We start from the raw sequence: 14,894 nt of genomic DNA, 5'->3' as shown, positions 1-14,894 counted from the left end.
CCAAAAGCACAGATATGGTACAATACAACAAGATGAGATTATTTCAGAGTACAGTGGTGCCTCACAAGACAATTGCCTCGTGGGGTGAAAAACCCGCAAGACGATTGGTTTTTGCGATCCCTATGGTGCTTCACAAGACTGTTTTTTCTATGACCATGCTTCGCAAGATGGTTTTTTCTATGACTATGCTTCGCAAGACATGGGGTTTTTTTTCCCCCAAGACCAATGCTTTGCAAGACGATTTTTTCACAAGACAATGATTTTCGCGGAACAAATTAAAATCGTCTTGCGAGGCACCACTGTATGTCATCTTTAGCAAAAGTATATGAGTCTAATCTTAGGTGGAAAAACTATGTATATGTACCCAATAAAAATAAAGCTCCAGTCCATAGAATGTGATTGTTAGGTGTATATATGATGTACTTCTACAAATGTAAAGTATGAAAGTTGCAAAAACGTATTTATGAACAAATGGAGCACGTTGGAAAACCTTTGAGCAAACTGTGACAAATGATAGTTGCTTAGAGTGTTCAATTCATCAGTTAACCTGAATTGTGCCATGTCTGAAATGGTGATGACAAATATAATTTGGTAAATATAACATGGTGACAAATATAATTGCAGACAAGTCTCTATCTCTGTGTTTCTTTAAAGCACACTCCTACTTTTTGGAAGAAAGGAGTTTTCTGTAATGAAAATTATCTAAATTGCTTTCACTTTCTGATGACTTCCTAAATATTAAATAGCTGGTAGCCATTGACATGGGATGTCATGCCTAAGGCAGTTACATACGTTCTGTACTGCTCACTGGTAGAGGATTTTGTAAGTATAGCATTTCACACATATCAACAGAATAATCTTTAAACTGCCATGCAGAAATACACTAGTACTGTATTTGTATTTCACCATTGCTGGAGAGCTAATGTTGAAATAGAGTAATATGAATTGCCTAAGGACACTCACTTTAGAGATGATTTGAACCAGGGCATTATTAGTTTACAGGTTATGTTATAGAAGTACAGTAGTCTGGAGCAACCAGTAGTTGGCCACAGTTAAACCCATGTGAATAATTTAGAATAGTTTAAATAGTGTTAAAGTTAGAAGTCTAGGCACTCATCGTGATGTGTTCTTAGTGAACACGAAAACATGAAAATCAGCACTCCAGGTTTAGAGGTTTCCATGTACACTGCAAGCAGATATTTTCTGAAGCTAATAAGACCATCAAAATACTTCATACTAGGTGGAGATAAATATATTGGCTAAAATGCTGTTGCATAGTAAGTTGCACAAGAGTAGGCCCATTGAATCAGTGGAGATTTGCTAAATCATTTTTTCTGTAATTTCCATTGATAATATAGTCACAGCTAGAATAGGCCCCCTTGAATCAATTGAACTTACAGAGAATTGACTTGCCAGAGTGCCCACTGATTCAATAGGCTTACTATAGTCTGACTTAATATATAAAGCAACAGGATTATAAGCATTGTTGCTGGTGAAATCTATTCCCACTCCTATAGGTCCTATAGAATATCACCTAAACATTGGGAGACCAGAAACCAGGGGAGAGCATATGATGCCATTGTCTCTCCTCTTCTGTACATCCTGTTTCTTGTCCCTTATGAATCCTGGCGTCATTATACCATGCTCACATTTATGAATATGTGACTAAGAGTGGAGAGTTGCTTTTAAGGAGAATTAATATAATGACCTGCTGATTTATCCATAATTGCTATGAAACCTAGAACATAATTTTCTTTCTACCGCTAACATATAATTATGGATGGCATCAATGTGTCATTATATCTATTCTTTTAGAATGTTGTTTTCCAGGATCATCTCACTAAGGCTCCAGTCCTATGCAAACTGCCACTAAGCATGGTAAATACAATGGCTCAAATCCTGTTGGGGAGCTCCATGTGCACAGTGTGAAGCTGCTGCAGTATTAGGAAGAACCATAGCAGGGAAGAAGGGCTAATCACGAAGCGCTTCCACATGCATGCTGGATAAAGGGGGAAATGGAAATTCTGCAATCAGTTGTGCAATCTAATTGAGCAGTGCTAGTTTCCTGCACATAGCTTATGGCACACTTCCTCTGGCATAACATAACATAAAGGATTTCAGCCAGTGCTTGTTGTGCTCAAATAAACTTGCATAGATTACCCTAACAATACTGTTCTATAGGGTATAACATCTGAGATTACTTCTGTAAATTCCTTGAATACTCAAAAGTGGATTTTTTTTGTTTTTGTTTTTTGCTATTGTTATTATAACAGTACAGTAGTACCTCGGTTTACGAACACCTCGGTTAACATAATTTTCGGTTTACAAATGGAAATCCATTGAAAATAATGCCTCAGTTTACGATTTTTTCCCACAGTATGAAGCAAGTTTCCCCCAGGATGCATTGTGCTTGGAGGTTTATAGCACCGCCCCCGTTCCTATGGCAAACCACATTTCAGTTTATTAATTATTCACATTACGTAATGTCCCAGGGAACGCATTAAATTTGTAAACCAAGGTACGCCTGTACTAGGAAGCAACTAGGAGAATGCTCTATGTATATTGTCTTGTACGCAAAGGCTATTTGTAAATTTGGAAGTATCTTCACAAACATTACAATTAATGCTTTATTTTCATTTTGTCCTTATGTTTGATATGGTGGGTGACATAGTCTCTCTGAAGTTGAATAGCAATCTATCAGAATATGGGACCATTTAATATAAATAATATGAAACATGTACATTTCTTCTGTCTCATGAATGGAGATAGTTTGAAAGATGATCAGCATTTGTCAGCCATTACTGCTTTTGTCACAGAGAAGTTTACATGCCTAGACCTTTCTGCTGGTGTGAGTGAGTGAGAGTTTGTCATAGCAGCAGTATCTCTTACAGGTTTATATTGATATCTGAACATAAGAAAGTGGCACAAGGTAGAAACTCAGATTGACATATTTTGAAAATTGCTTTGTAGCTTTGTTGACAATGAAACTTGAACTTGACCATTGATAAATCACAAGGAGGTCCATCTGCGCCCATTTCTTGTCCTGCATTTTCCAAAGGTGTTGGGGGGGGGGAAATGCACTGAAAATCATCCTCATTCGCATTCATAGCACAGCACATTGCATAAATGTGCCCTCTCTGTGTCATTTTTGTCTTCCTTTGTTCTCCTCAACCATTTCATTCTGTTACTCATTTTGTCTTATTCTGCTATCTTCCTGTGTGCCTTTTTTTGTGTGTGTGTCTGGAATAGCTGCCTTGTCTTCATCTGCCAGATGCCTTCTTTTCTCCTTCCGGCTTTTCCTTAAAACCCAATTTTTTTCAAGCAAACCTTCCTTCCTTTGTCTTTGAGTAATCTGTTTGGCTTTTCTAGTCTGAATTGCAGTGACGTGCCATGTATTTGTTTTTGTGTAATGATTTATTTGAAGTCTGGAATGTGTGTTCTAAATGTTGAGCAAACTTGGAGAGCTAAACAATTGCTTCTGAATAATAATATTGATTTTCAGATGATGAAAGCAATAGTAATTATAGTTGCTTTTATACAGGTTCACATTTTCTGTCTTATCAGATCTTTAAAAACTGACAGAACATGCTTTGTTTATGTCAGCTAAAACATTATTCAACTTTGAAGCAAGGAGAATGCTTTGAATAATAAAATAAACGATGAGAATGCATGTCAAACAACATAGCCAGCCCTGCAGAAAAGGAAGAAAATCATTCAAACCATAACATAATTTAAATCTACTCTTAATGACCTGTAATTTCCTTTTCCCTCCTAAAATATGGTTCTTTTACATTAATCAAATTGACAGTGCCATGATAGATTACTCTCCTTTAGTATTTTGTTATCCAAACAGTCCCTTACCAATGATGATGCCATACGTGCAGCATATTTTTGTTCGGATAAGCCATGTATGTGGTTTTTAATAGAATTTGGCACTGCTATGTAGCCCTGTTGCATCAGCAGCCAAACATCCATGAAAGAGATGAACATATAACTTAATACAGTAATTCCTAGTTTAGTGAATAGGTAGTAGATGCCTTATTTTCTGATGATAATTTTCACCTGGAAAGCAATGTGGAAAATGTGGCTGCCTTAGTTGTGTGGGCCAAATTCATAAACAAAAGACAATCTGTATGATCATTTGTTTTTACCAAGTCAATAAAACTCAATAGAAATGGTTCATAATATGTTTCGAGCATGATGATTCTGTCATTGCAGGTTTTTTAATGGTGGCAGTTTATTAGGCAGTCAAACTTTACACATTTCACAAGCCATTAAAAAGAGTGTTATATCCAGTGTCTGAAATGTGCTGTATTTAGACCTTGGAATTTTTTATCTGTATTTGGAACTTGGAATTTTTTATCTGAAATTGGTCCCATATGTTTCACATATGATGAAAACATCACTTATGTGTACTTAGGACACTGTATTTAGAAAGGTAATAGAAAAATTAGTGAGATCCTACCAGTTCAAGTTTGATGCCAACATTTTAAAGCAACTTTTCAGGTTGATCCATGAAAAATGCGTAATACAATTCATTGGGCTGTTGTTGTTCAATTATTCCAGTTCTTTTAGCCTATTACAATGCTTCCGTAGTATTTCTCCATAATTACAGACGTTGAATTAAGATAATTTTTCTCAGTGACCTCTTTCTTGCGTAAGCTAATTTAACACAAATCTTCTCTTTTAAAGGTCTGTTTTATTCAGTAGGAGAAAGTTAAGCACGTCCTTAACTAATTTATGAAAATCAATGGGCTATAAAAATTTAGGATCAACCATTAAGTTTGATTGGGCCATTTCTTCTACGTGGTCTCTGTGACTTGCAACTTGTTTAATTGGAAGATGAAAAGGCGCTGAAGGAAAATGGAGGTAAACGCTTGGACATGTGCAGTGGAGTGAGTAGGGCTCCCACCAAAACTTAACAGCTCAGCTATAAAAGTTTCAGTATGAGGCTACACAGGTGCAGAATAACCCATTGATGTGAGTTCATAGATGACTACTTGAAGAAACTCATTTGCAGGTACGGAATCTATCCTTCCTATCCGTGATGCTGAAAAAAACTTTGCCAGTCAGTTCTTCCTGCATGTGATGCAGATTTTTACAAATGTTTACATTACTCTCCTGTTTTGAACCCCAACTAAAGCAAACTGGATTTACATAAGTGATAAATTCAACAATAATTCAACAATTTATTCAGTGATGCGGTGATTTAACTGCAGTACTCAGTCAAAACTCTGTTCATGACCTGTGTGTGATCCCAACAGATCCGTGGTAGCAAACTCAAGGTTGATCCAGCATCCGATCTTTCTGGGGTCAGTAAATTGAGTACCTGGCTGACTGGGGGAGGGGTAGCAATGTGTATTCTGCATAATTAAATTTTAAACCGCCCAAAGAGTGCTTTAAGTACTGTAGGTCAGTATATAAGTAGCACACTTTGTTTTGCTTACTTTAGCTGGGACTAGCAATAGGACACTAAGATGAATGGTTAATTCTTTGCGACTGAAGTGAAGGCATACACTCATTATACTAGGAATAAGATAGTTGAACTAGTTGTCCAGCTATAGATGGTCTGGCTTCCAGGTAATTGATTTAGAACATCATTATTTTGGCATCATTTAGAGGGCAGGTGACTGTAAAATATTGCTTCAGCATTGTTAGTCTTGCTTACTTGCAGGTTGGGTTTGATTTAAATCAAATTGAATTTAAATTGTGATTTAAATTTTAAAACGTAGATTTTTTTTGACAATTTAAATACATTTATTTTTTTAAAATTTAAATTGTGACTTAAAATCAAATTGACTTTTTAAAAAATCACTGATTTTTATCCACCCTGCTTACTTGGCAGATAATAACCGCTCAAGGCACATACTGTACTGTATGTATCTTCCATGTTACATATGCAAATACCATCCATCTTCCATGGTCGGGGAACAAATCCTTAGGAAAACCAGATGACCTTTTCCCTTGCAGTCCTTGGTTCTGTTCCTGCCAAAGGTTAAGCTGTTATTTCACTGATAGAGCTGAACCAGAAATAATTTGCCACATTAGGCTAAATAAAGTATGTGTAGCTTTGGTTCTTTGATCTGGATTACAGTACCTCTGGAAAGCTTCCAGGAAAGGAAGCAGAGTTGAAACACTGGAAATTAACCTTAAAAAAAACAGAAAGAATTCTATTTGAAGTAAGATAAAAACACTTATAGAGGAAGAGGTTCAATTACAGTGAACCATGGGGAGATACAGAATTGTGCATAGGAGAGAGGAAGTTAAGGCAAAGTAAGGAAAATAAGGTAGAGGAAGTCGAAGCTACTGATCTTAGAGGTAAAAGTGAGAGAGACAGAACAACATGATTCTCGGGTTATGATTTCTCTCTGGGATGGTTTGTATTATTATATAATGTATTTATTTTTTTATTTTATTTTTTAATGGTCTAACGGAAGACATCACCTTTTCCTGCATTTGTATGCTGCATGTTTAATTTGTTGTACACTACCCAGAGTAGCAATTTGCTAGATGGTTGATATATAAATTGAAGAAATAAATGAATGAATAAATAAGAACAGTGTTACATGCCATCAAGTCACTTTTGACTCATTGCAATCCTAATAGGGTTTTCAAGTAAGCAATCTGTCCAGGAATAGTTTATCATTCCCCACACCTCACCCCCCATTTGTTTCTGTGGCTGAACACCTGATCTGATCTTCAGCTCACTATGCCATACTGACCTATCGTATTGTTACCTATTATTAAACTGTTGACATGGCTAAAACAAGGAAAGGAGAATCCTCAGCTGTGAGATAAATCTAAAGTTAAAGAGATTTTTCAGGTTGAAGGAAGAGAGCTACTGGCTGCCAATGTAGAGCTTGAGATACAAAGCTCAGCATTTGGGACTGAGGGAAGTGTACGTGACAGCAAGACCTCTCACGGAGGGGTAATCAGTATTTGAGGGGGAAAACTGTTAAGAGGGGAACTGCTTTGGAACAAGAAGTAAGAAGCAGGAGAGCATTCCACCTGAGAAGTCATTCACTCATTTAAGATCATGCTTCCTAAAGTTGGTAAAAAGTTAACTTAAGGCCTTCATTACATGCCTAAGAGGTCCACCCTGTGCTTATTTAGAAAAGAGGGTACATCAGTAGTGCATGAGGGTGGATGAGCAGGTTGGTACTCTCTTAGTTGTGTGGCATCAAGTTGGAATCAACTTTTAGTAACCGTAATAGGGCTTTCAAAGTAAGTGAGATATTTAAGGAGTTACTTTATCATTCTTACTCCCAGTTGAGTTTCCATGGCTAAGTGGGAATCCAAACCCGGGTCTCCAGAGTCATATTCTGTCACTCTATCCACTACACCACATTGGGTATCCTGGTAGTCTCTTAGGGAGACACAACACAATGCAAAACGGGGCCCTTCAAGCATTTCTCGAACATGCGAAGCCCCTGAGAGGGTTTTGCACATTCTAAGTAAGTCTCTAAGAGGCCGCCAAGCTGCTCCTGGGGTATTGATCTGTGCCTCTTTCTCTAGGTAAATACAAGATGGTCTTGCATTTTTTTTAAAGAAGGGTGTAGCTGAGAAATATGAGAGGTGTAGGTAGCAGAAGGTTCCATCTCCTTCTTTAGTCAAGTTATTTTGGCAGTGTTTTTTGTCTTTAAGAAGTCATATCGGAAGCTGCCTGGTACCAAGTGAGGTCATTACTATGGTCTCAGTGGATCCCTGGGTTTTCCAAAGTTACCTTGTGTTTCAGATTCAGTTCTTTCCCAAGCTTACCTTGAAATGCCACGGACTGACTCTTTTGCATGTGAAGACAATTTTTTTTTTTTACAGCGAAGCCTTGTTACCTTTTCTAAAGGTGAACAACATTTCTTTAAACTGTCAACCTCTTCTTATCAACACATGCTTCCCAGAAGTTAGCATATCAGGTAAAAACAAAATAAAAAATAAAGAAGACAGAAACATTGTGGCACCTTAAAGAGCAACTACTATATTTTAATGTGAGATTTTCTGGACAAGTCCACTTTCTCAATCATTTCTCCATGGAAGTATATATTAAAATATAGAAGTTACTCTTTAAGGCTTTAACTCTTTTTCCATCTCCACCCCTTGTAAACTCCTTTCCTCCGCCTTTCCATCTCCACCCCCTCCAAATTCCTTTCCTCCCCCTTTCCTTTCTCACCTCCAGCGAGGTACCTGGCAAGGATAACATCCCTGTTGAAGTGCTGAAGTACTGTAAAGAGATCATCACCACTGAGCTGTATGAAATCTTCTGTCCACCTCAACTCCTTAACATCATTGAGTCCTTTCATGAGGAAATGAAGGGCATTGGAGTTTTTGATGGCTCAACATCAGATCTCTTTGACATCTAAAGTGGAGTGAAACAGGACCGTGTCCTTGCATCGACTCTGTTTGGGATCTTTTTTGCTGTCACGCTGAAGCATGCTTTTGGAACTGCAAGAGAAGGTGTCTATCTCTGGATTAGATCAGATGGAAGGCTCTTTAATGTTTCTAGATTGAGAGCGGAAAGCAAAGTCCAGCTGAAATGCATGCAGGACTTGCTCTTTGCCGATGATGCAGCTGTTGTTGCCCATTTTGTTGAAGAGCTCCAAGAACTCAAGAATCGTTTTAGCAAGGCCTGCCAAGATTTTGGATTAACAATCAGCCTAAAGAAAACACAAGTCATGGGCCAGGGTGTGGACTCACCTCCCTCTATTATCATCTCCACACAAGACCTGGAGGTTGTTCATGATTTAGTGTACCTTGGCTCAACGATCTCTGACACACACTCTCTAGATGTGGAGCTGGATAAATGCATTGGCCAAGCATCTACCATGTTCTCTAGACTCACAAAGAGAGTATGGTTAAATATGAAGAAGGCGGCATATACCAAGATCTGGGTCTGTAGAGCCTGTGTCCTGAGTACACTCCTGTACTGCAGTGAGTCCTGAATTCTTTGTGCATGGCAAGAGAGGGTTGAACAACTTCCATATGTGTTGGCTCCGATGCATTTTTGGTATCACCTGGCAGGACAAAATTCCAAATAGAGTAGTCCTAGAACAAGCTGGAATTTTGAGCATGTATGCATTACTGAAACAGAGACGTCTATGTTGGCTTGGGCATGTTGTGAGAATGTCTGATGGTCGGGTTCCAGAAGATCTCCTGTATGGAGAATTAGTGCAGGCCCAAGAGGGAGACCGCAGCTGCGATACAAGGATATCTACAAGCAGGTTCTGAAGGCCTTAGGAATGGACCTCAACAGAACGGAAACGTTGACATCTGAGCATTCAGCCTGGAGGCAGGCGTTGCATCATGGCCACTCCCAATTTGAAGAGACCTTTGTCCAGCAGGCTGAGGCAAAGAGGCACTCGAAACCAGCAAAATCAGGAAGCTGGACAGGGGACAGATTGTATTTTTCTTCAGTGAGGAAGGAATTGTCACTCTCAAATTGGTCTTCTCAGCCACACTAGATGCTGTTCCAAGACCTCTGTTCAGAGCATGTTACCATAGTTGCTTGAGACTGAAGGATGCCTACTCTTTAAGGCAGACACCACAACATTTTTGTTTTACTTTTTACTTTTTATTTTCTTTTGGCTTGATATGCTAGCGCAGACTAACATGACTATCTCTTCTAAGACTACTTTCTCTGTGTTGGGATCAATCTGTGGTTATTTCAAGGAGGCCAAAGTCTTTAGTCCTACACTAAAACCCCGGAATGCAGCTGCTATGTACAGAAAATGCAATACTGTGTGTTAGACAATCCTTTCTCATATAATGTTGGGAAGAGCTATTTAATGACATTTTTGAGATTGACTTACTTGCTTATGAGTCTTTTGTAGTAATTAAGTTCCCATTTCTAGCATTATTATCATGAATAGACAACAGCACCCCTTTTTCATTTTTCTTTTGGAGAACATTCTTTTTAGTGCTTCTCCCGAGAGAGGTAAGAGATTAAAATAGTTCCCACATTAATGAAAATGGTGGCTCTTCTGTTTAATATCCATACCAAATAACATTTAATCAAGAAAAATACATGTGGCACAAGAAGACAAGCATGGCTGATGTTGATAGATATCTTATTTGGGAAAATCATTCATGAACAGCTCATCCATGTGAAAATAAGATCCTTGTAACACTGCCAAGGTCAGTGAGGCCTATAGTGTTTGATGAGTAAGTGCTGGTTATGCCTCGAGGAAGCATTAACTTCTGAACCCAATTTCTCATGATATTTTAAAAATATTTATAGAAAAGAAATTCTTGTTATTTTGACATATCTAACTATCCTCTCATGCTCCCCCCCCAAAAAAACCCCCCTCTGAGCTAACATTTAAAAATACTTAACACCAGTATTGTGATAGATTATAGAAAAGGAGGGTGGAGAACATTTGACTTTCCAGATTTTTTTTCTGTGCCATGTTTATCATTTGTGTTTTGTGTATGGTGGGAGAGCGTGTGTTTTAATTTGTTGTTAACCATTCACAGTAGTGGTTTGCCACTGGAAGGCTGGTGTAGTAAGTAAGTAAGTAAGTAGGTAGGTAGGTAGGCAGGTAGGTAAACAAACAAGCAAATTGAGCATTATTGCATTCAAGTTGCCATTCCCAAGATGCTTCCTCTGGGCCATTTTCTGTCCCATCCATGGGGTTGCCCTATACTGTATGTTTTTGTTGAGAAAATTTATTTTCAAGAAGTACTGATTGTAGTTATGGTACTGTGCCCAAAATCTTTTGTCATTTTACAATGGTGTGATGTAAATGTTATAATTCTCGGTAGCAAATTTCTACAATGGAAGAAATCGGCATAGGTGTTTGTTGTGTGCAGTCACATGATATGGTGTGGAATAGATAATGTCTACACTGACTTCTTAGCTTGTGCCATTTTGCCACCAGACATTGTACTGCAGTGTTATACTCACAGGTGTAACAAATAGGACATAAACAAATGGCTTTTTTTTCTAGAAGTTTTTAGTATATTACAAAGGAAAGCTAACATGTGTAGCCATATTAGTGGTTGTTGATTGTTTTCTGCATCTGCTGGGAGGGTCAGATTTGATTCCAGTTAACATGAACAAAACTATAAGTGCAAATAAATTCAGCTAATTTGTGTGCTGGCTATACTGTTCAGAATAATTCAGCATCTTATTGTCTTGCTTGTCTGAATGAATTAAAGATGTAGACAGAAAAGGGTCAGGTCAGCAGTGCTGTTGCTGTAACATATATTTAATGTCAGCAGTTGTGTTGAACTATGCTGAACATAAAGGTACAATTCCTGTCAAGAGAGCTTATGCTCTCTGATAAATCTACAAGTCAAAGATGCAGAAAGAGGGAAGAGATTGGCCAGTGTGTATAGGGGTGGACGATGCTGCTTTCTTTCAACAAATTTGTGACATAAAGGGACTAGGTTAATATAGCTCAGAGACAATTTTGACTTCTTGAGCTTGCAGTGAAATTACATATTCACTAAAATACCTGATTTAGCAGAGAAATGGGCTGACCTTTCACCTCGGCTCCACCCCCTCCTGTCCAAGAAGCTGGAACTGCAATGGAGAACAGCAGATATGTGATTTAAAACAAAAGGAGAACCAACCCTTTAACCTGTTTACAGCTGGGGCTCATAGAAGGTGGCTAACCCTGGCAGGAGGCTCTGAACTCAGCACAAGAAATCAGTACCATGGTCAGCTCATGCCAGAGCAGGCAAGATACAAGGCACAGGAGAGCAGCAGGCGTGGGCTTTGTTTTTAATTCAGCAGCTGCTTGTAGCCAATTGAGAGCCACAAGTGGCCAACAGTCAGATTCCTATCTTGAGCTCTGTGCTCTCTGAGGAGGGCTTGAAAGACATGTCTTGGTCCTCAAAGGCACTGGGTCCGGCAGAATTTAGGACCTCCCTCTAAGCCATGGATTTGCTGGGTAACGGAAACATGCTCTCAGAACTTGTTGTGTATACAAGTTAGGAACCAACAGCTTAACTTCCCAGACTATGTAAGACATCCTTCCAGAAAAACAACCTGCCACCCAACCAACCAGTTTCTGATAGAGTAATACACATTTTTTTTTTTTGCTTAATAGCCTCTTAAACCTGACATAGATTAGGGCTCCAGTGTGTCTTAATGTGGCCCCCATGCACATGTGTACCCCTACTGTTTTTAGGTAGAATGTTCAAAACTAGAGGAGAGAGCAGAATGATTTCCTCTGATTAAAAATGTTGGTATTTTAATTGAAAAGTCTTCCCACGAGAACTTCAACCATTTCTATTCAGTCCAGTAAAAAAGAAGTTTCTGTTCAGTTTAATAGAAAAAAAAATTGAGATGAAGGAGGGGGCCCCTGTCAGTCCTGCTCTTTGTCTGTCACTTACCTCATTGCATGCTACATTTTGATTTTATGGTGGCTGGATAGCTCAGTGGGGAATTTGATTCCCCGCTGTGCTTCCAGGTGGAAGAGCCAGCCTGCGTAGCCTTGGGCAAGCTATGCGGTCCCAAAGTACCCCCAGAAGAAAGCAAGGGTAAGCCACTTCTAAGTATCCTATACCCAGAAAATTCTGAAAAGGATTGCCATAATTGATTTGATTGCACAGAATTAGAATGGCACGGAGCATAGCTAAGAAAAAAGTGCTCGAAGAAAGAGGATGCATGGAGAGGGTTCAGTACTTTTCACTTTAAATCAGACCCACAGCCACCATTTCTTGTAAGATTGGGCATACAATTTGACCCTCAGTAACAGCACATAAGGTCCCAGCCTTATGTTAGTATGATTATGTATCATAATACAGTACCTACAGTGCCATGTAGTTTCAATTTGCAATACAGTGTTGCACCCCTGCAGTGTTCCAGTTCTTTGATCCCCTTGGTTATTAAAAAATGCAAATCTAAATTGTATCTTATTAATGTGTTTCTTTGTGTTAAAGCTATGGGGGGTTAAAATCCCAGCTCTCCCAGTGCATTTGGATTTTTAATGTGCAAAGTGCAATGAGATCTAGACTTTCTGCAGGCTATATTTACTAATCAACTGTTATGAAAGATTTTTATTATATTCTACTTCTTGCTCTCACAAAATGCATGATTATTAGAAGAGTAATGAGCTTCTTTGTTATACAAAGACTACTTCTATCTGTAAGTAGGGAGCATTCTTTGACGAAATTGATAAAGGTTGGGAGACATTCTCTTGATTTTTTACACACACTCACACAGAGGCAATTCTTATAGAATGAATATGTTGACCTTTGAACTATGTGTGAATGTTTATGCAGTTGGGTTTTTTTTAAAAAGAATTTACTGAAATTCCCACAGTAATAATGATTACATGCTATTAAATTGATTCCAACTTATGGCAACGCTTTCCAGGGTTTGCTGGGTAAACAGTACTCAGAAGTAGCTTACCTTTGTGATTAGCTGAACTCTTGACCTCTAGCTCTGCAGCCAGCTACTCAAATCACTAAAGTATTCAGCCAACCATAATCCTCTGTGTTTGATGTAAAATGAATTCTACAGTTGAAAACACTGAATGTAGAAGAAACTAAAACTTACATATTTGTCCATCCGGGTCCAGGGTTATGAGTTCTCAGCTTTTAAAAGCCTGGGTTTGAATCGCATGTTGATGCTGAACTGAAGTTGCCAGGATGGCCACAGAAGAAGGGAATGGTTACTTCTGTGTATTCTATACTTCCAGGATTCCACAAGTCAAAATTGACTTGATGGCGCGTGATGATTATGATTAACAACATATATGGCAGACAGGTACAATACCATCCTTTTCATCCTAGGAAAAGATGTACATGTTGAACTTCATCAGTGCAGTGGCATGAGAATTTGAGTGCATGGTTGTTGTGGGTTTTTCGGGCTTCTTGGCCGTGTTCTGAAGGTGGTTCTTCCTAACGTTTCGCCAGTCTCTGTGGCCGGCATCTTCAGAGGACAGCAAACTGTTAGGAAGAACCACCTTCAGAACACGGCCAAGAAGCCCGAAAAACCCACAACAACCATTAGATCCCGGTCGTGAAAGCCTTCGCGAATACAATTTCAGTGCACTTTTATTTTGAAAATAATTCATAAAATTTACAAGTTTCTTTGTGCTTGAGATAGAAAGAACTCAAGATTTTAAAATTTCCATTGTGGTAAAAAGGAGGAGAGACAGATTTTCCCATTCTTAATGCCAAATATAAGCCCTTACACACATGCACAAACCGCACAACCTCTAGTATGTGTTACTCTGAATATGAGAAATTGGCGCTGCTTGGGGGCAAGTGTGTGTATATGCTTTTCTATAAATGTAAGATGGCAAGGAATATAAACGTTATGCAGCTGCTTTGTCTTTGTCCATCTCATACACAGAAGCTTTTAGTTTGAGTCTTCCCTCTTTTGCTGTCTTGGGGAATCAGTGGGTGATAGAGCTTTTTAAATATACTGATGCAGTTAAAGCCATTAAGATGTGCTTGACATTCTTGTATTACTCAACATGACTGCTGTAACTCTACCTACCTCTCTGGTCAGTAAAAGCTTTCTCTGTGTGCTTAATGTTTCATCTGTTATCTTTACAGATTATTTTCTGCATGGTGTATTTGAAAATGTGCACCCATTTAAGCCACCACTAATTTAGGTGGCTCATCTCAACTTAGTTTTATGGTACAGAGATACAATACTTCTGAAGTCAAGTAAAAAGCTGATTTTTATATATCTATTTTTGACTTAGATAGTGATGATTTTTCTTTGCAGAATCTGTGTGTTCACAGGTTTACTCTGTAGTGAGGCTCATCTTCTAAAGAGACTTTTCCTTAAAGCCTTTAATGAGAGCTGGATCTTGACAAATACTTTGCACAAGAGCTATGGCTCTAACGATCAATCTTCAGGGCTTTCCCACAAAAACAGGGAAGACTTTCATGCTTAGTATAATTACTGCCTCGGTCCCATAGAATGCAAAAGTAGGGTA

General features: G+C 38.6%; 1 protein-coding gene and 1 long non-coding RNA gene across 4 annotated transcripts in view; one reads left to right on the top strand and one right to left on the bottom strand.

The window, feature by feature from the left end:
- LOC144587919 (uncharacterized) overlaps window positions 1–13,560 on the bottom strand; it is a 29,495-nt gene extending 15,935 nt beyond the window's left edge. The window contains exon 1 of the long non-coding RNA XR_013543169.1: window positions 11,448–13,560. This is a non-coding gene — a long non-coding RNA (uncharacterized LOC144587919). The remainder of the gene's footprint in view (window positions 1–11,447) is intronic.
- GFRA1 (GDNF family receptor alpha 1) overlaps window positions 1–14,894 on the top strand; it is a 251,153-nt gene that overhangs the window by 97,185 nt on the left and 139,074 nt on the right. The gene's annotated exons all lie outside the window — the stretch shown is intronic.

The sequence above is a fragment of the Pogona vitticeps genome, chromosome 3, assembly GCF_051106095.1.
Source record: "Pogona vitticeps strain Pit_001003342236 chromosome 3, PviZW2.1, whole genome shotgun sequence".
Lineage (NCBI taxonomy): Eukaryota > Metazoa > Chordata > Lepidosauria > Squamata > Agamidae > Pogona > Pogona vitticeps.
Note: the sequence above shows the minus strand (reverse complement) of the source record. Positions and strands in the feature narration are given on the sequence as shown.